The following is a 21199-nucleotide window of genomic DNA, read 5'->3' as shown; positions in this document are numbered from 1 at the left end:
AAATTTGAATTCTTTTAAATTAGTGTAAATTACTAGTTTCTGAATAAGTTTACTAAAAATAATAGATTTTTGAGTGATTCTTTTTCCAGCTATTTGACATTATTGTGTTTTATCATTATATTAAATTTGGTAATTTTTAGGTAATTTTAAATCTCTGTTTTAGTCAAGAACAGATTTTGTTATTTTAGTTTTCTATTAAAGTTTTTAACAAAAAAAATTCTTTATGAAAATTCTTTTTGCCATTAATGTTTTGAACAGAAAATACTTTGATATTTTAGTTGCATAAATTTTATATAATTTTAGTTTAAAAAATACTAGAGGTTTATAACAACTTTTTAGTTTATTGTTTTTTGTATTGAAGAATATTATAGTTTTGTTTTAGTTGATCATAACATAATATTATAATTGAGTATTTTAAGTTCATTATTTTTGCTATTAGTTCATTCTTTTTGCATTAAATGACCCTAAAATTGAAAAGCACTACAAATGAACTCTGAGAATGTTAAAAGTTGGCATGGTATCATCATTTCACCCACATAGGATGTGCATACAAGTTGAGAGGGTTACGGCAAAAACTAGATGCACTTCGTGTGCAAAACAGACAATCTCTTTCGAAGTATAAGAGTTTCATACGGAAACTCATCTGTTACAAAGTGATTTCATTTTCTTGAACTTATTTGAACTCCAGACTTTTTGTGTGTTCAAAATGCCATTCAAAGCCACATCATCAATTTTCAACTCTTTCTGACTTCATTTGTTATTTTTCATGCATTTACTAATTTTTTGAGCTGAATGACCTTGAAATTGAAAAGCACTACAAATGAACTCTAAAAAGGTTGAAAGTTGGCATGGTATCATCATCTCACCCACATAGCATGTGCTAAATAGTTGAGAGGGTTACGGCAAACAACTGGATGCACTTCGTGTACAAAATGGACAATCTCTTTTGAAGTATGAGGGGTTCGGACGAAAACTCATCTGTTACAAAGGGATTTCATTTTTTGAACTTATTTCAACTCTAGACTTTCTGTGTGTTCAAAATGCACCATTCAAATCCACATCATCAATTTTCAACCCTTTCTGACTTCATTTGTTATTTTTCATGCATTTACTGATTTTTTTTGAGCTATAAGACCCTGAAATTCAAAAGCATTTCAAATGAACTCTGAAAATGTTGAAAGTTGGCATGGTATCATCATTTCACCCACATAGCATGTGCATAAAATTTGAGAGGGTTACGGAAAAAACTAGATGCACTTCGTGTACAAAACAGATAATCTTTTTCGAAGTATAAGGGTTTCATACGGAAACTCATCTGTTACAAAGGGATTTCATTTTCTTGAACTTATTTGAACTCCAGACTTTTTGTGTGTTCAAAATGCACCATTCAAAGCCACATCATCAATTTTCAACCCTTTCTGACTTCATTTGTTATTTTTCATGCATTTACTGATTTTTTGAGCTGAATGACCTTGAAATTGAAAAGCACTACAAATGAACTCTAAAAAGGTTGAAAGTTGACATGGTATCATCATTTCACCCACATAGAATGTACTAAAAAGTTGAGAGGGTTACGACAAAAACTGGATGCACTTCGTGTACAAAATGGACAATCTCTTTCGAAGTATCGGGGGTTCGGACGAAAACTCATCTGTTACAAAGGGATTTCATTTTTTTGAACTTATTTGAACTCCAGACTTTTTGTGTGTTCAAAATGCACCATTCAAAGCCACATGGGTAGATAAGTGACCAAATAATAGAAGTTCATCATCACATTATGTTTGTCAAAAACCATTACAATTCACATTAAAAACAAAGTACATACATAGTTCTCACTAAACAACATATAGCTCTCCAGAGCATCTAGTTAAACCATACATTGAAACTATGTGAAACCTTTCGATGCAACAATAAATGCGATCATAATCACAACCAAGGTAAAAATTGATCCAACGGCATAATGATACCAAGCCTCGGTATGAATGGCATATTTTCTAATCTTTCTTATCTTCAACCGCATTGCATCCATCTTGATCTTGTGATCATCGACGACATCCGCAACATGCAACTCCAATATCATCTCCTCCTCCTCAATTTTTTTATTTTTTCCTTCAAGTAATTGTTTTCTTCTTCAACTAAATTTAACCTCTCGACAATAGGGTCGGTTGGAATTTCCGGTTCAACTACCTCCTACATAAATAAAATCTATGTCAACTTGATGGGCATAATTGTCATAAACAATAAATGAGCCAAATAGTTATAAACGATAATATATACCACATCCGAATCATAGCCAGGACGAGGGCCGACGGGGGCGGATACCAAAACCATCATACTATATAATAACAAGCAATAATAAAAGTAAGAAAATTAGACAAGTATCTATCTAAAGTAAGAATTTTTTTCTTTCAGAAGAAGATAAGAGGCTCACCACGGTGGTGCAGGCGACGAGATCGGCGCGGGCGATCGACGGTGGTGAAGACGGGGAAGGGACGTGACGGACCGCTAAACCTAGACAAATCTCGGGGGAAATGAAGCTTCGAGGTCGAGCTTCGAGAGGAGAAAGCTTAACTAGCGTGGCTCGGGCATTTCATCGAACACCTCGTGTGCATAGGAGGTGAGCTAGAGCACCCAAATGCCCTCTCCTCGCCGGCCAGAAAAAACATAGCACTTTGGAGTGCTCTGCTGCGGCGACGGGGTATATATAGGCAACTCATTTATCCCGGTTCGTGGCTGGAACCGGGACTAAAGCCCAGCCTTCTGTCCCGGTTTGAGCCAAGAATCGGGACCAATGGTTGTGGGCTAGGAGCGAGGCCCATTGATCCCGGTTCGTGCCTAGAACCAGGACAAATGGGTCCATACGAACCGGGACCAATGCCCACGAGGCCCCGGCCGGCCCCTGGGCTCATGAACCGGGACAAATGCATCCATTGGTCCCGGTTCGTGGAAGAACCAGGACTAATGGGCTGGACAGGCCCGAACGAAAGCCCCTTTTTCTACTAGTGTATGATGGCATCTAAAATAGCAATCTATGATACTCAGTTGGAGATTTAGTATTCGAACTTTTTTTGCGGGTGAGGTTTAGTACCGTAAATAAATTGGAGTTGGAGTCAATGACAATTTTTCATATCAAATGAAGCTCGGTGGGGTCAGTAGGAAAATTTCCTAAAGGATTATGTCAAAATACTGAACACCAAATATGCATGGGAACAACCATGTATGTCCTGACCTTTAGAACGAATGTTATTTCGACAGCAAGTCACTCAGGTTACACCCACCAACCCAACTCAGATCGTTGTTTTCATCGCTTTAGTTTTTTTTTCCCTCGTCACCTTGGCATAGCTTTGGTCTTATATGACTTAGCTCTTTGCTATCGTATCCCTCGATGCTACATTATGAGTCAATAAAAAACACCACATGTCAGAAAAAATGTCCAGGTCGAATTACACAGGAGCATATCAAAAAAGACTAGTGAAGGACTATACATTTGATATGAGAACTAGCGTCGCTATCGATCGATCAGCATGATCCTGTGTAAGAAAGCAACTCTACAATAGGAACACGGATCAAGACTGCTGATTTACTATGGTAGTAGCAGTAGTAACAAGGCAGGAGGGCCGTTTCCTGAAAGATACCGGCTGATCGCGTCGCTTGTCTCATGGTCATGGCGCCGCGGGAGTAGGATTTAAGCCACTTTTGGCGTCTAATAATGGTGCATCTCTCCATTTATTATCCAATTTGTTACTTCCTCTGTTTCAAAATAAGTGTCTTAATTTTTCTTATTTCGGGATGGAGGGAGTACTTACTAAAATGTCAACTTTCTTAGCCATTGAAACTCTGACCAACATGGTAGAGTCCTATTTATTTTCCACATACCTCTGAACTGAGGTTCAATACTCAATGCACTCAGTCAACCAAATCACTGATTGTATCACCACTGGCGCAACCGCTCGATGATAGTGGTGAAGCCATGGCGTATGTCGTCCCTGCCTCCAATGAGGTCATGGCTGAGTACTAGATGGGAACTCAGATTATACTCACCAGTCCAATTCAGATCGTTGTTTTTATATCCTCAAAAAAAAAGATCGTTGTTTTTATCGCTTCAGTTTTTTTCCCTCGTCACCTTGGCATAACTTCGGTCTTATATGATTTAGCTCTTTGCTATCGTATCCATCGATGCTACATTATCACTCAATAAAAAACACCCTATATTAGAAAAAAATGTCCAGATCAAATTACACATGAGCGTCTCAACAAAGGACTAGTGAGGGACTATACATATGATATGAGGACTAGCGTCGCCATCGATTGATCAACATGATCCTGCGTAAGAAAGCAACTCTACAACAGAAACACGATCGAGAATCCTGATTTACTATGATAGTAGCAGTAGTGACAAGGCGGGAGGGCCGTTTCCTAAAAGATACCGGCTGGTCGTGTCACGTGTCTCATAGATCATGGCGTGCGAGAGTACTATTTAAGCCACTTTTGGCGCCTAATTAATGGAGCATCTCTCCATTTATTATCCAATTTGTTACTCCATCTATCTCAAAATAAGTGTCTCAATTTTTCTTATTTTAGGATCGAGGGAGTACTTACTAAATGTCTTAGTCAACTTTCTTAGCCATTGGAACTCTGTCCAACATGGTAGAGTCCTATTTATTTTTCACATACCTCTGAACTGAGGTTCAATACTCAATGCACTCGGTCAACCAAATCACGGAGTGTATCACCACTGGCGCAACCGCTCGATGATAGTGGTGAAGCCATGGCGAGCTGCGTCGTCCCTGCCTCCAATGAGGTCATGGTTGAGTACTAGCTGGGACGTCACTCAGATTATACCCACCAACCCAACTCAGACCGTTGTTTTTATCACTTCAGTTTTTTTCCCTTATCACCTTGGCATAGCTTCGGTCTTATATGACTTACATTTCATTTGCTATCGTATCCATCAATGCTACATTATGAGTCAATAAAAAATACCCTTTATCAGAAATAAAAATGTCCAGGTTGAATTACGCAGGAGCATCTCAAAAAGACTAGTGAGGGACTATACATACAATATGAGAACTAGCGTCGCCATCGATCGATCAGCATGATCCTATGTAAGAAAGCAACTCTACAACGGGAACATGATTGAGAATCCCGATTAACTATGATAGTAGCAGCGACGATAATGCAGGAGGGCATTTCCTGAAAGATACCGTATGATCGCGCCGCGTGTCTCATGGTCATGGCGCCGCGAGAGTAGGATTTAAGTCACTTTTGGCGCCTAATTAATGGAGCATCTCTCCATTTACTATCCAATTTGTTACTCGCTCTGTTTCAAAATAAGTGTCTTAATTTTTCTTAGTTCGGGATGAAGGGAGTACTTACTAAATGTCTTAGTCAACTTTCTTTGCCATTGGAACTCTGTCCAACATGATTAGTTTCCACATACCCTTTGAACTGAGGTTCAATACTCAATGCACTCAGTCAACCAAATCATGGAGTGTGTCACCACCGGCGCAACAGCTCGATGATAGCGGTGAAGCCATGGTGAGCTGCGTCGTCCCTGCCTTCAATGAGGTTATGTCGAGTACACCCTACACGTTGTCAGCAATAATAATGAAAGACTACACAGCCACTTAATTACAGGACAAAGAAAAGAAGACAGAGCACAGGAGGCCGACAGGGTGAGTGAGGTGGCTGTCGTCGCCTGTTGTGGCTAGCTCGAATCGATTGTGTCAAGGTTGTGCGTTATCGTAAATAAGGTGGTGAGAGGAACGTGTATAGCCAACAACGGACGACGCCGACGGGTGTGTGTTCTGCAAGCCGAGAAAGAAAAGTAAGTTGTTCCAAGTCTGCAAAACGCCAAGCAAGAAATAAACGTCTGCTTATCTTAGATTTAGGAATGATGATGGATGTAAACAAGGGGATTGACGCAGAATTAATGATGATTGTACATAAAAAATTAATAAGGGCAGGGACACAAAATACTGGAGTATATGAGCATCTACGATGGGGGCGCTTGTAGAGAGCGCCAGAATCTTGGCGCCAGGTACGGCATCGGCACAAGATTAGGAACTGAGCGCTTCGGTATTTCCCATTACGCATGATAGAATAATCAGCGGAACTGACGGTTTTCATTTTTTTTGAGACAAACTGACGGTTTTCATAGTGCCTATTGTGGCGTCTGCCATTGGAAACGATGGGCTCTCATATGGATTTCTGATTTTACAATATTTGTTCAATTTCCTTAGCGCCTATACAGGCATTCTCCATTGGATCCGGGTCGTTGTAAGCTATGGTATTTTTCAAAAAGACGCCGCCCTCCCCCTACTGTGCTTCACATTTGGAGACGAGCGATGCTATTTCTACATGCGGGTTCCACAAAAAGTTTTACGTACTTAGTTCATTCTGACGATAGTTAGCTAAAAAATAATTAGGGAAGTACTAGTTACCGATCCAAATACAACAGTACGTACAGATTTTGCAGGAACTTTATGTAAGAATAGGATTTTGAAAACCTGTGGTTTCTTCAGATTCAGCCCATCACTCCGGCAGCTCATATACAAACAAATAAGATGAATAATTTTTGGGTGAAATCCGACATCTTTATTGTGACACACTCCCTATGTTTCTAAATATAAGTCCTTAGAGAAATTTCAGTATGGACTACATACGGATGTATGTAGATATATTTTAGAGTGTAGATTCACTCATTTTGCTGTATGTAATCTATATTGGAATCTCTAAAAAGACTTATATTTAAGCATTTATAGAGTATAACGAAAATAGGGTGATTTTTTTTTCCAAGTTTATGAACATGTATTAGTCTATTTTAGACTCAATGCAACGCACAAACACTTTACTGGTCATACAATAATGCCACCATTTGGACCTGCGTAAAAATGAGAAAATGAGATCCAGGCCATATTTATATTTATATCTATACCAAATATTAAAGAGACGATTGTTTCTCCAGTTTTTTTGTCTAGCCTGGGTTTCATACGTCGAGTCATAATTTCCGTAGGTCGTTCCTGAGTTATTTATTTGAAAAACCAGCCTAAAAGTGTGGGCGCGAGGAAGGATTGAACACATGACCCTCTGGTTTTGGGCGAACATGGTAGCAACTCGACGAGATGGTGTTTGGTGACTAGATGCTGCGCCGGTTTATAAATATACACTGAACGTTGCATTCCTGTTTTTTTTTAAAAGCAAAAAAGTTGGTGCGCGGGGGAGGATCAAACACGGGACCTCCAGATTTCGAATGAATGCACTAGCCACTCGACCAGATGGTGTTTGATGACTGAAAGTAGCGCTGACTTATACACCGATAAAGTAGTATACGGCGAATATTTTATAAAATTTTAAAAAAATTAACTGGCAACAAATTTGAACATTTTTATCAAAATGTGAAGAACATTTGAAAAAGGTGAATTTAAAAATACACGCAGATTTTTTAGTATAAGGTGGACATTTTTAAATATACGGTGATTATTAAAATGCACACTCAGCAAATTTCCTATACACGATGAACATTTTTAATATACAGTGAAGAGTATTGAATTGTACTGTGAATCTTTTATTTTCTGTTCAGTGAACTTTTTTGATTACGTGAACAATTTCTGAAAACATGAATAAATTTTGGAATTGTGACATTTTTCTGAAAATAAGCAAACATTTTGTGTAAAAAGGACAAAATTTGAAATTATGAACATTTTTGAAGAATTCGAATTTATGAAAAAACAGAAAGAAGAAAAGGAAAGGAAAAACTAAGAAGAAAAAAAGAAAAAGGAAACGAAACACAAGGTCAGTAAAAGCTGGCAGTCTAAACGTTGCCTTTAGCGAAGCGACCATATTTGACGGTCACAAATGTCAAATAGGATCGAAGGCGTTTCGTACGTCGAGTCACAATTTCTGAACGTCGTTCCTTCCGCGAACAGGCCTTGGCGAACGCTCTAGTCTCATGGGCCTGGGCTTACTTGAGTTTCTTTTTTTTTTTGTGGAAACGCAGCAAAAAATATGTGCGTTGGCGATGTGAGGTGTAAATCCCACCACATTAACCAACTACGCCAGTCGACTCTCATGGTATAAAATGAGCTAGATCGCGAAAGTGTCCTCCTGCTCCCGAGCTCAAATGAGCTCGGTAAACAGTAAAATAAAAACAATTCTAAATTTTTTCAAGTGCTTACAAAAATTCGTCATGGAATCATATTCCTGTAAGGCGTGGCAAAAAAAAATCAGTGCTCCAAAATGCTTTTGAAAGTAGAATTTTTTCAGAGTGCTGATTTTTTTTGCCACGCCTTCTAGAAATGTGATTCCATGACGAATTTTTGCAAGTATTTGAAACTTTTGTCAATGTTTGCCACAATTGTTTTTAGTTATTTAATGATTTTTTTTGTTTTACTGTTCACCCAAACACATTTGAGCTCGGGCTTACAAACTCCGTGTCTGCTACATTATATTTATACACTATAACAGATGGCATTCTTTTCATCCCGGTCCCAATAGTTGGCACTCTACACATTGAATTTGTCTTTAGTATATGGTGAACATTTTTCAAATACACATTGAACCTTTATAAATATATGGTGAGTTTTTTTGAATACACACTAAACAAATTTCCTATACATGATGAACATTTCTATATACAGTGAAGAATTTCCAAATGTATGGTGAACTTTTTTTGATTACGCGAACAATTTTTGAAAACATGAATAAAATTTGGAATTTCAATCTTTTTCTGAAAGAAGCAAACATCTTCTAAAAATTTGAGTAATTTTGAAATTCTGATTTTTAGGAATTCAAATTTATGAAAAACAGAGAGAGAAAAAGGAAAGGAAAAAAGCATAAAAACGAAAGGGAAAAAAGCATTAAAAAGGAAAAGGAAATTAAACGAAAGGTCTGAAAAAGCCGTCCGTCTAAACGCTGCCTTCTACGAAGCGGCGACGTTTTGATGGCCACAAACGTCAAATAGGATAGGAGGCATTTCGTACGTCGACTCACAATTTCTGTATGTCGCTTCTTCTGCGAACATGCCTTGGCGAACGCTCTTGCCTCTGGAAGCTGCATGTATCGTGCCGACGGACAGCGGCGAGAAGTTGCCGAGATAGCCATAGCCACGGCGAGGAGTTGTCGAGGTAGCCATAGCCGCGGTTCATGTTTTTATAGTAGCTCGGTGTTGTTAGAGGGGAGGCCGACGGTGCAATGGCGGAGCCGAGTGTGGGAAAGACATGGCTGTAGCGAGCAGCACTTGCATCAAAAGATGGAGAAAACATGCAGACGAAAGCATGCCTGAGATTGAGAGTACCAGCAAGGCAGTACCGAAGTTTGGCCTCAGATTGAGCGAACTGTCTAAAACCGGCCTAAATCCGGCCCGACACGGGTAGAAATAGCAGATTCTGAATAATCATTTTTTTTTTTTGCCATTTTCTACCTAAATCCGGGAAGTTTTCATGTGATTCCTAGGCGTGCCTTGCTGCATGGCCTGAAACTTCAAAACATACTTTTTCCCTCCGTGTTTACCGGTTCCCACCGCAACTTAATTTCCCCGGAACATTATCTTTAAAGGAACCATGTGGGAAATGCTATTCATTGTTCATAGCAATGAATAATCTCTACATTGCGCACCTCTCCCACCATGGGACGATGCCATTTGGAGCTTCATCTGTAAACCATAACTCATCCCAATGATTTTCGTTTGCGGTCTTTTGTGGTTTCCCCCTTTTTCTGTTTAATTCTTACCGGTTTTTGATGGGTTTTTGTTGATTTTATTTTATTTTCTCGTTTCATTTTCCTTATCATTTTTAAGTGTATGCGTTTATTTCCATTTTTCTGTTTTAATTTGTGAACAATTTGAAAATTAATGAACATTTGTATATAAAAAAGACCTATATTTAGGAATGGAGGGAGTAGTACCGAAATTTAAAAACGAAAAGAAAAACTAATAAACACCGGCAACTAAAACATGCAAAAAAAATACTAAGCTTCTAAGCCACGTTTGAACAGATCACAGAATCTTCCGAAAACCCGCTCCCAGGAAAAACAAATTGGGCCGGCCCAGCTAGTGATCGGCAACTGCGAAACAGATCGGGATATAGCTCTCGCGTGGCAGGGAGGCCTGTTCACCGTAGCGATCCTTAGAGATGGATAGTGGACGAACGCGTGGATGGCGCAACCCAAGTAGCCCTCCCGCTTTTGGATAAAAAACTGGCAGCTAGTCAGACTTACAAACCAGGTACCCATTTTTCGAAGATTTAAATATGTTTAGAAAAAATGCTCATGAACTTGAAAATGTTCAAGTGCCTATATTACCGGGGCAGTAGCTCCCCCTTTTGCCCCTTCTCTCTCGCAACTAAGGAGGCGAAAGGGAGTGCTCCCTTTTCCACCGATCCTGCCGGCAAGGTCGCAGGCCCCTACCTCCTCCGCTCGCCATTGGCGGCGGGAGGGGGTAGGGAATTTGGATCTGCGCTCAATTGGTGTATATAGGGTTAGTAGGGGCAGAGTTGCGCGTGCAGCCGACTTGATGGAGGTGGCGGAGGCGTGTCGAATAAGGGTTCTCCGGCTCCATCTCCATCTCGTCGTCATCTTCGGAGCCGGCGGTCGGGTTGTGCGGCTGGCCAGGTTGCATCGGTGAGACAGAGGAGCCGGTGTTGCCAGGCCTTTTGTTCTTCTAGTTTCCCCTTCGTCACGGCGGTGGCCCTTTCGGCGCTGTCGTCAAGCTTGGAAGTTTGTGCAGGTATATGTGTGGTTTGTGAATTTCGGATTTGTTCATTATCGCTGGCATGGGCGCCTCGACGTGCTCGTCGCTCTTCATGCGGGCGCAAGTGGTGGCGCTTTGCCGATCCAGTTCGTCTCCGGCATGCTGGTCCTACTGCGGAAGATGGTGACTTCCCGTCGTCAACAGTCTGTGTGCATGACCAAGGTTATCACTGGCTCCGGGAGGGAGCGGTGGCGATGGCGGCGGCGGCGCGCCCTCATCCCGTGTCGGCGATGTTTCTGGATTGGATCTCCAGAGTGTTTGTTGTAATTTCCTTATCTTGTGGAGTGTGTTGTACCACTGCTTATTTTTAATATAATCTGAGTCCTTTTCACAAAAAAACTTGAAAATGTTCATACAATTTTGAAATGCTCGTCTTTACAAAGAAGTTCATCAATATGAACTACATATGGAGTAAAATGAGTGAATCTACAGTCTAAACTATGTCTATATACATTCGTATATAGTTTTTATTGAAATCTCTAGAAAGACTTATATTTAGGAATGAAGGGAGTAGTGTCCTTTGGGATTTCTTGGTTTTCCTTTTTTTAGTATATGTCTACTTTTTTCAATACAATTGTTTTCCAATTTTGTACACCTAGAAGATTTTTGTTATACATATTGAACTTTTTCTAAATACATGATGAAGTTTTTCAAAAATACATGTTAAAATTTTTTCAAACACACATGGAACATTTCTGAATGATATGAAGCTGATTATTTAAACTATGCGTCATTTTTTCACAGTTTCTATATTTTTAAATTGTCGCAAACTTTTTTTTAAAACGTGTGAAGTTTAGTTTCAGATGCCACATATATTTTTGATTGGTGTAAAATATAGTTTTGAATTACATGGTAATTTCTTAAAAAAAAATTGGCACGAACATTCTTTTGAAACACATGACTATTTTTTAAATGTCTCGCGGGCAAGACTTTTATGCTGTGTTAACATTTTTCTAATACATTTGGAACACTTTTAAAATTTATAAGTAAAATAAATTCTGAAAATATGTATTTAGTATAATTTCAATATGATTAAGAAAATAGCAAAACAAATAAAAAGAACTAATGAAGAAGCAGAGAAGAAAAGCGAACTATCATGCAGGAAGGTACTTTGTGCCGGTCCTCTATCGATGGAACTTCCCCAATCTATATCTATGCTTCTGGCTTTACTAAAAAAAAAAATATGCTTCTGGCGCGACCTGGTGTGCACCGCTCGATTTGGCTAGCGGCCACGAGAATGCATGATCGTGGCGTCGCGCTGTAGTAGATTCCAATCCAAAAAAGAAAAAAGAAGAAGCGGATTTTCACCAGACGACACGACTCACCTGCATGCGCTGCGCTGCCCATATATGCGTGTCATGCCCGTGCTCAGCCCCAGTCCGATGCATCATGCACCACCACACCCGTCCACTCGTCAAGCTCCCACGCTGAGCCTGAGCGCATGGAGAGTAGCAGGTCGTTGCGGCACCTCGCCGAGTACGATGACTTCTTCTTCGGGTGGCTCGACGACAGCGCACGGCACTCGCCGCCGTCCTTGGACCACCTCGTCCACGGCGTCGGTCATTCCTTCCAAATCTCAACGTCGTCCTCCTTCATCGACTTGTACCCCCGCGACGATCTCTTCTCCATCGACTTAACCACGGCGGCGAGTGACTTCGACTTCGACCTGCCGGTAGTAGACGATGCCGCGCCGTCCCCGATGATGCCGCAGATCAGCGCGAGCCGCCTCCTCCCCTGCGAGCCCGGAGGCGGCTCCGGCGCGCAAGAAGACGGCGACGAGTCGGTGTCGGTGATCACCAGTCGGTATCATCACTCTGCGGACGCCCCGAGCGCGCCGTGGTTGTCAGCCTTCTCGTCGCCGGTCTCCCACTCGGCGCGGAGCACGCTAGTCTCGCTGAGTGCGTGCTCCATCGCGACGAGCAAGCACGCCAGGCCGCGGCCGGCAGCGTTGTGTGCCGGGAGGCGGCGCGCGGGGTCGTCGCCATGGAAGGTGCTGCGTTTCCTGATGCCCCTGTACTGGAAGGTCAGGGCTATCGCGGGGAGGCACAGCAGGTTCACGTTGGCGGCGAGCCCGGCGAGCGGGGCCACGTCGAGCGTCGGGTACCACGGCAGGGCCGACACGGACGTCCATGACGCCATCCTCTATTGCAAGAAGTCCAGCGTAAGTGCATCTCAACAGTGGCGCGCGCACGTGCACACGCGCTCATTCGCGCTTGCTGATTTTTTTCTTCTTTTTTTGCGGGGATTCGCGCTTGCTGATTAATGAGTAATTTCATCGCTGTTTCAGGGATCAGGTGTGCAGGAGACTAATCGCATGTCAGCCACATGATCTTCTAAATCCGTGACAGGTTATCTTCTCCTGTATCGCAAAAACACGACGTTTTGGAGGTTTCTATACTGTACCTCGGTCTCAAAATATTAACACGATGTTTTAGCCTACAAAAACATCTTATATTTTAAGATGGAGGTAGCATGTAACAAAAAAGGAAAATAAAATATCCTAACAATATTTTTTTGAGGTAAGATTATACATATGATTTTTTTTTTCAATTTCTAATCTGTATAACAAAATGTTATTTATTTTTGATGAAAATGGTATTGGAAGCCTTGATTGAAAAATATGTATTAATGAATCAAAGAACAATGTACACATTTACAAGGCTTGCCAACTACTACCACTTTGGGTAGGGTCAAAGAGAAATAAAATGCTTGTAACCTATAGTTGTAAAAACTTAGGGGACAGATGCCACAAAGGCAGCAATAAAGTGCTTGCATGCTTCTGTAAAATTTTAACCGAGGCCATATTCAAAACGTCATGTCTTTGTGATACGAAGGAAGAGTTGTATGGTATGGTCTTTGTATTGTGTTCTTTAAGTGGTCGTGTGTGTACGTGTGCATGTGTGTTACGAAATGATTCATTACTATGTGAGTATGTACTCCCATTCCCCCACGGTATTATGAATCAATTATACCATTTTTATTATTTTAATATATTTTGTTAATAATTACTGGATGCCCCTAAGTGAGTTGTACGGAAAAGATATATGTGACAGTAAGACAAGGTATATATGATGTATGCAGAGGAGAGACGGTTTTCTAGCACATCCACCGACTGTCATCACCTAGCTCTTCGTATCACTGCTTCTTTTGTTAAAAAAAGAAGTTTGTCTTGTTCTTAAATATTACACTATTTTATTTTAAATTATACTCCCACCTCTCAAAATGTAAGATGTTTTTTGACACTACCATAGTATCAAAAACGTCTTACATTTCGGGATGGACGGAGTAATTTATTGTGTACCAGCGAAAAGGAGAGCACATTTCTTAATTTTCTATATAGTTTGATATCTTTTATTATTTTCCATTGTATCTTGATGTTTATTCATGTATATATAACTATATAAGAATAATCCAGCCAGAGGAATCTCCAACAAATTGAGTGACGAATCAACACACACTATCTATATATATAGCTCGCATGGTAGAAGAAAAACGCTCTCCATGTATACATGATTGGGTATGGTTATTTGCAAGAGTTGTTTAGTATAATCATAGACGGGTATGGGATCATGCATATGATATTAGTGTATTATACCATCTATACACCGCACAATATCATATATTGGTATTTTAGATGCCATCATCTATTATTTTGTATGACTCATAGTAGCACTTAATTTATTATGGTATATATAGTATCATGATATGATTGTCAGTTATATTCCTAGTTGGCATTGAATGAGATGATATATTAGGCCTAGACCCCATTGTAAGTCTGAAAAATCCAAAAACTAGGGTTAAAAAATCCAAAAATTTACGCCTATATTCCACCGACTCTTTATGAGTAATTATAATAAGGCACTATAGGGCTATTTATATGACATGTTTGTCTATGTGGAGGGGAGGGACAAAGAAAAGGAAAAGAGTGGGCTGTCATAAGAGAGCTAATCTCTACATGTGGTCCTAGGTAAAAGGGTAACGAGAGAAATAGAAAGAGAAAATAGAAAAAAAAATATAACTAACCTATTTTTTTTCCTATAAAGGTTGTCTTTTATTGATTGATAATGAAGGATCACGGTGATACAACCATAATGAGCACATCGGGCCTCTGCATAATTAAAATGCATATAGCCAACAACAATGCACATATGCAAAAAATCACGCGGGCAAAGAACAAAGTCATAGAAGACTGAAGCTATGCCATGCGGAGGGAGGAAAAAAGGAAAAGCTGAAGCGAGCAAAACAACGATCAACTCGATATACAACATTATAATAATGCTCTCTTAATGACATGAAAGTCTAATATAGCTGGTTGCTGGATCTAATATTAGCCTTGCTCTAATTCTCTCTATATTCTTTTTGAGTCTAATTCTCTCTAGTTAGGTGCGCTGGCTCATCCGTTGTTACATCACATGAAATATTGCACATTATGTGCATGCATGAGAGACGTTGCATGTTGCATGGGCCACTGCATGCCGGCGATGGACAAGTTTAATTACGCCCTTGTGTTTTGGTTGGTTAGGCTGAGATAGTTTACAAATAAGTGTTCAGTTGGAGGTTTAGTACTCTAATAACTAAACTGGAGCTGGAGTCAGTGACAATTTTCATATGAAATGAAGCTCGGTGGGGTCACTAGGATCATGTCGAAATGCTAAACACCAATATCCATGGGAACAACAACAAAATACACTTATAGTCAGCCAAATCACGAAGTTTACTAAACAGCCCATCAGCGCCGTTCATATATAACACAACAGCTTCTCCGGAAGGCGGAGGCCAAACAACACTCTACACGTTGTCATGATAATAGTAATAATAATGTAAAACTACACAGCCACTTACAGGACATAGAAAAAAGACAGAGCACAGGGGGGTCGACAGGGTGAATGAGGAGGCTGTCGTCGCGTGCTGTGGCTAGCTCGAATGGATCGCGTCAGGGTGAGCTCTGACATCTAAGCCGCGTTATCGTAAACAGGGTGGTGAGAGGAACATGTGTGGCGAACAACGGCGAGACGAGACGACACCGACTTCTGCAAACCGAGGAAGAAGGTCAAGTTGTTCCAAGTCTGCAAGACGCCAAGCGAGTAATAAACGCCTGCTTATCCTAGGAATGATGATGCATGGATGTAAACAAGGGGAGCCACGCGGAATGATGATGTAGTACATAACAAGGGCAAGGATCTGGCTCGAGCTCAGGTCACAAGCTTCGGTGGCCATCACTGACGGAGAACAACATGGACAAAGGAGCAGGAATTGGGGAAACTCGGTATACGAACAAGAGTATATAAGGGCTAGGCATCTCCAACGGCAACCCGCAAGTTTTCTTCCGCATTCATCCACGGACAGAGGAAACCAGTCCATGGAGATGAACATGAGAGGCCGCCATCCAACGCTGCCCGCATATATTGCAAACTCTTTTTTAACAAATCGGATAAAATTCATGCAAACATGAGAGGATTTCATACAAACCGTACAACATTCATGCAAATACAGTGGATTTTTATTAAATTTTGAACATTTAGAACCAAAAAAATGACCCTACCCTAAACCTATCCTTCACCGACGGCGCCCGACGTCCAAACCTGTGTCGTCCTCCATCCGACATCTCCATGGGCAGCGGCTATAAGACCGATGAGGTGAAGCTGCGGTCTCCGGCGAGGAAGAGTAGAACACAGGAGACGTACTGGCCCACATGGGACACAAGGCCCTGCCGCCTCCCGTGCCCTACTCATCCTCGGAGGAGTCTGCGCCTTGTTTGTGGCAGGTGGACGTGAGGTTCATGATGGAAATGATGGCTATCGTAGTCTCATCAGGCCATCGGATAGTTGTTGGCGGCGCGTAGGAGACTCAACTAGCGTTGTTCTCCTTCAAAATCGCCTAGAGTTGCGCCTCGGCGACAACCACTTCCTGACGAGTGGTGGCTTGAGCATGGATGACATTATAGATGGCATCATGTTCCATGACGAAGATGGGGTTCACCGCGGCCATAGCCGCCACGGACTCCTCGCTCGCGCGCTCATCGTAGATCTAGCCCTCCGCCAGCCGGTGCTGCTCCAGGAGGAACAGGTTGTACCAATGTTCCTCCTGCGCCTGCTGGAACTCCGACAAAGGTGGCACAGACTGCACCTCCATCATGGAGGCGTTGTAGTGCGTCTGCGCCTGTTCCATGGTGAAGCCAGCGTGCACAGGAGGCATGGGAGCTGGGGCGGTGTCGTCCTCGTCGTCGGAGACCTCAAGCGAGCTAGCCGGCACAACGTCTCTGCCAGGCGGTGGCAAGGGCGGCCACCACGTGCTTCATCTCAGTGGAAAGACTCTCCCACAGAGCTTCGTCGCCTGCAGTCATTGCAGATACAGTGCAAGGGAGGAGGATGAGGAGCGTCTTGTGTTGTGGAGTGGAGTTAGTCGGGTGTGGCCGCCTTTAAATAGTGGATTCCAGTGAGGCCAGGCGTCCGGGGGCGTCAATGCGTGGCACCGGAGTGGGCTTCTCAGCTGGCGAGCCCGCTTAATGGCGGCATACGGGCGGATGGGGCATTAAACGGGCGTGGTAGATATCTGTCCCGTCCAGTAACGCATCTTCGACATTGAATAGGTGCGGGCACCGAAGACGCGTCGCGAGCCGCGCCCTCGGCTGACGCACCGCTTCAATGACGGAGGCAGTGAAAGGTCGCGTCCACCCTGAGCCGTCTTCAATGTACAGCAGCGCACTCTACAGCAATACGAATGCGGGCAGCTGGCGCCAAGTAGGAACGCACACGGGCGAGGGAGGACGGGGTTTGAATGGGCCAGCGTGGTCAGAAACAGGCGTGGGTGGTGTCCCGACACTCGCAAAGCCCTTCACATTTGTCTCCAGTTTACGGGAGAAAGTATGTTCGGATGGCTTCTGCTGTTTGGATAACGCGATTCGAACGGATGCAGGCAATTTAAGAGTCGGAGTTGGAGTGCCCTTAGATATTGGAGAAGGAAATTGAAGAATTTGGGAGACGCGATTGGCTCTATATAGAGCAGCCACCACACCGCCACGGTTTGGAGGTTTGCAAAGAAACACATGGCATGAGTTGCTCCTGTGCTAAAGTTTTGCATAGCGAGGGCTGTAGTTTATTTATTTCTTTTAAAAACACACCAGGCTAGAGAGGAGCGAGTAGTAGTGCTTCATCTACGGGTTTAACATGACTATTGTCTCCTGGAAGATCATAATTTTTTTTCATCACCGTGACGGTTGTTACTTTAACATATCATACAAAACAGGCGCCCTAATTTTCTTTGTCCTTCTTTTATTTTACTCCACAATTGTGTACATCTTGAAACAAAAACTGATATGATCATTAAGACTCATGTCAAATGAATTCGAGACAAACTAAACACAAATAGTACTAATTATTATATAGTTCATCAATCGACATGCTCAAGTTCATCACAAATGACATGAAACACAACTATTGATCTTGTTGCCCATTGCACATCCACCACTCCTCAATGAGATCTCTTTGAAGATCTCTGTGAGAATCCGTGGCCGTTAACCTGAAACTCTATGGGTGGTCCCCCCCCCCCCCAATTTTCTAATCGTGCAAAGAGTGGTGATGGGAGAAGTTTTTTTTCTGAACACCTAGTAGGCGGAAGGTGAAATCTGGCCACCATAGCATGTGGGGCCAAGGCGGTCGCTGTACTGGCTAGGAATGCAGTCGTGGTGCTCCTGCTGCCGCTGAGAAGCCATGAATCTTGGTTAGCGCGATTGTCGTCACTTTGGCTGACATCCGAGATCTTGGAAGAGTAGCGGATCGGCGTTGGCCACGGCGGTCACTTGGGGGAGGACGATGTCTATTTGACCTCAAGGGCGAGCCCAGGTGCTACAAAACCATATCAAGCACCAAAGGGGCGAGAAGCTGTCGGCATTGATGCAAATTGACCGGTGGCGGCCACAAGGACAATCTTAGATGTCTGGAGAGGTGGGAATGGGCGAGAAGCATGCGGCGGCTAGGCCGAGGGCAGACAATGGAATTATAGGGCTATTTATGCCTATATTCCACCGACTCTTTATGAGTAATTATAATAAGGCACTATAGGGCTATTTATATGACATGTTTGTCTATGTGGAGGGGAGGGACAAAGAAAAGGAAAAGAGTGGGCTGTCATAAGAGAGCTAATCTCTACATGTGGTCCTAGGTAAAAGGGTAACGAGAGAAATAGAAAGAGAAAATAGAAAAAAAATATAACTAACCTATTTTTTTCCTATAAAGGTTGTCTTTTATTGATTGATAATGAAGGATCACGGTGATACAACCATAATGAGCACATCGGGCCTCTGCATAATTAAAATGCATATAGCCAACAACAATGCACATATGCAAAAAATCACGCGGGCAAAGAACAAAGTCATAGAAGACTGAAGCTATGCCATGCGGAGGGAGGAAAAAAGGAAAAGCTGAAGCGAGCAAAACAACGATCAACTCGATATACAACATTATAATAATGCTCTCTTAATGACATGAAAGTCTAATATAGCTGGTTGCTGGATCTAATATTAGCCTTGCTCTAATTCTCTCTATATTCTTTTTGAGTCTAATTCTCTCTAGTTAGGTGCGCTGGCTCATCCGTTGTTACATCACATGAAATATTGCACATTATGTGCATGCATGAGAGACGTTGCATGTTGCATGGGCCACTGCATGCCGGCGATGGACAAGTTTAATTACGCCCTTGTGTTTTGGTTGGTTAGGCTGAGATAGTTTACAAATAAGTGTTCAGTTGGAGGTTTAGTACTCTAATAACTAAACTGGAGCTGGAGTCAGTGACAATTTTCATATGAAATGAAGCTCGGTGGGGTCACTAGGATCATGTCGAAATGCTAAACACCAATATCCATGGGAACAACAACAAAATACACTTATAGTCAGCCAAATCACGAAGTTTACTAAACAGCCCATCAGCGCCGTTCATATATAACACAACAGCTTCTCCGGAAGGCGGAGGCCAAACAACACTCTACACGTTGTCATGATAATAGTAATAATAATGTAAAACTACACAGCCACTTACAGGACATAGAAAAAAGACAGAGCACAGGGGGGTCGACAGGGTGAATGAGGAGGCTGTCGTCGCGTGCTGTGGCTAGCTCGAATGGATCGCGTCAGGGTGAGCTCTGACATCTAAGCCGCGTTATCGTAAACAGGGTGGTGAGAGGAACATGTGTGGCGAACAACGGCGAGACGAGACGACACCGACTTCTGCAAACCGAGGAAGAAGGTCAAGTTGTTCCAAGTCTGCAAGACGCCAAGCGAGTAATAAACGCCTGCTTATCCTAGGAATGATGATGCATGGATGTAAACAAGGGGAGCCACGCGGAATGATGATGTAGTACATAACAAGGGCAAGGATCTGGCTCGAGCTCAGGTCACAAGCTTCGGTGGCCATCACTGACGGAGAACAACATGGACAAAGGAGCAGGAATTGGGGAAACTCGGTATACGAACAAGAGTATATAAGGGCTAGGCATCTCCAACGGCAACCCGCAAATTTTCTTCCGCATTCATCCACGGACAGAGGAAACCAGTCCATGGAGATGAACATGAGAGGCCGCCATCCAACGCTGCCCGCATATATTGCAAACTCTTTTTTAACAAATCGGATAAAATTCATGCAAACATGAGAGGATTTCATACAAACCGTACAACATTCATGCAAATACAGTGGATTTTTATTAAATTTTGAACATTTAGAACCAAAAAAATGACCCTACCCTAAACCTATCCTTCACCGACGGCGCCCGACGTCCAAACCTGTGTCGTCCTCCATCCGACATCTCCATGGGCAGCGGCTATAAGACCGATGAGGTGAAGCTGCGGTCTCCGGCGAGGAAGAGTAGAACACAGGAGACGTACTGGCCCACATGGGACACAAGGCCCTGCCGCCTCCCGTGCCCTACTCATCCTCGGAGGAGTCTGCGCCTTGTTTGTGGCAGGTGGACGTGAGGTTCATGATGGAAATGATGGCTATCGTAGTCTCATCAGGCCATCGGATAGTTGTTGGCGGCGCGTAGGAGACTCAACTAGCGTTGTTCTCCTTCAAAATCGCCTAGAGTTGCGCCTCGGCGACAACCACTTCCTGACGAGTGGTGGCTTGAGCATGGATGACATTATAGATGGCATCATGTTCCATGACGAAGATGGGGTTCACCGCGGCCATAGCCGCCACGGACTCCTCGCTCGCGCGCTCATCGTAGATCTAGCCCTCCGCCAGCCGGTGCTGCTCCAGGAGGAACAGGTTGTACCAATGTTCCTCCTGCGCCTGCTGGAACTCCGACAAAGGTGGCACAGACTGCACCTCCATCATGGAGGCGTTGTAGTGCGTCTGCACCTGTTCCATGGTGAAGCCAGCGTGCACAGGAGGCATGGGAGCTGGGGCGGTGTCGTCCTCGTCGTCGGAGACCTCAAGCGAGCTAGCCGGCACAACGTCTCT

The sequence above is a fragment of the Triticum dicoccoides genome, chromosome 5A (genome assembly GCF_002162155.2).
Source record: "Triticum dicoccoides isolate Atlit2015 ecotype Zavitan chromosome 5A, WEW_v2.0, whole genome shotgun sequence".
NCBI classification, from domain to species: Eukaryota; Viridiplantae; Streptophyta; class Magnoliopsida; order Poales; family Poaceae; genus Triticum; species Triticum dicoccoides.
This window is presented reverse-complemented; position numbering follows the sequence as displayed.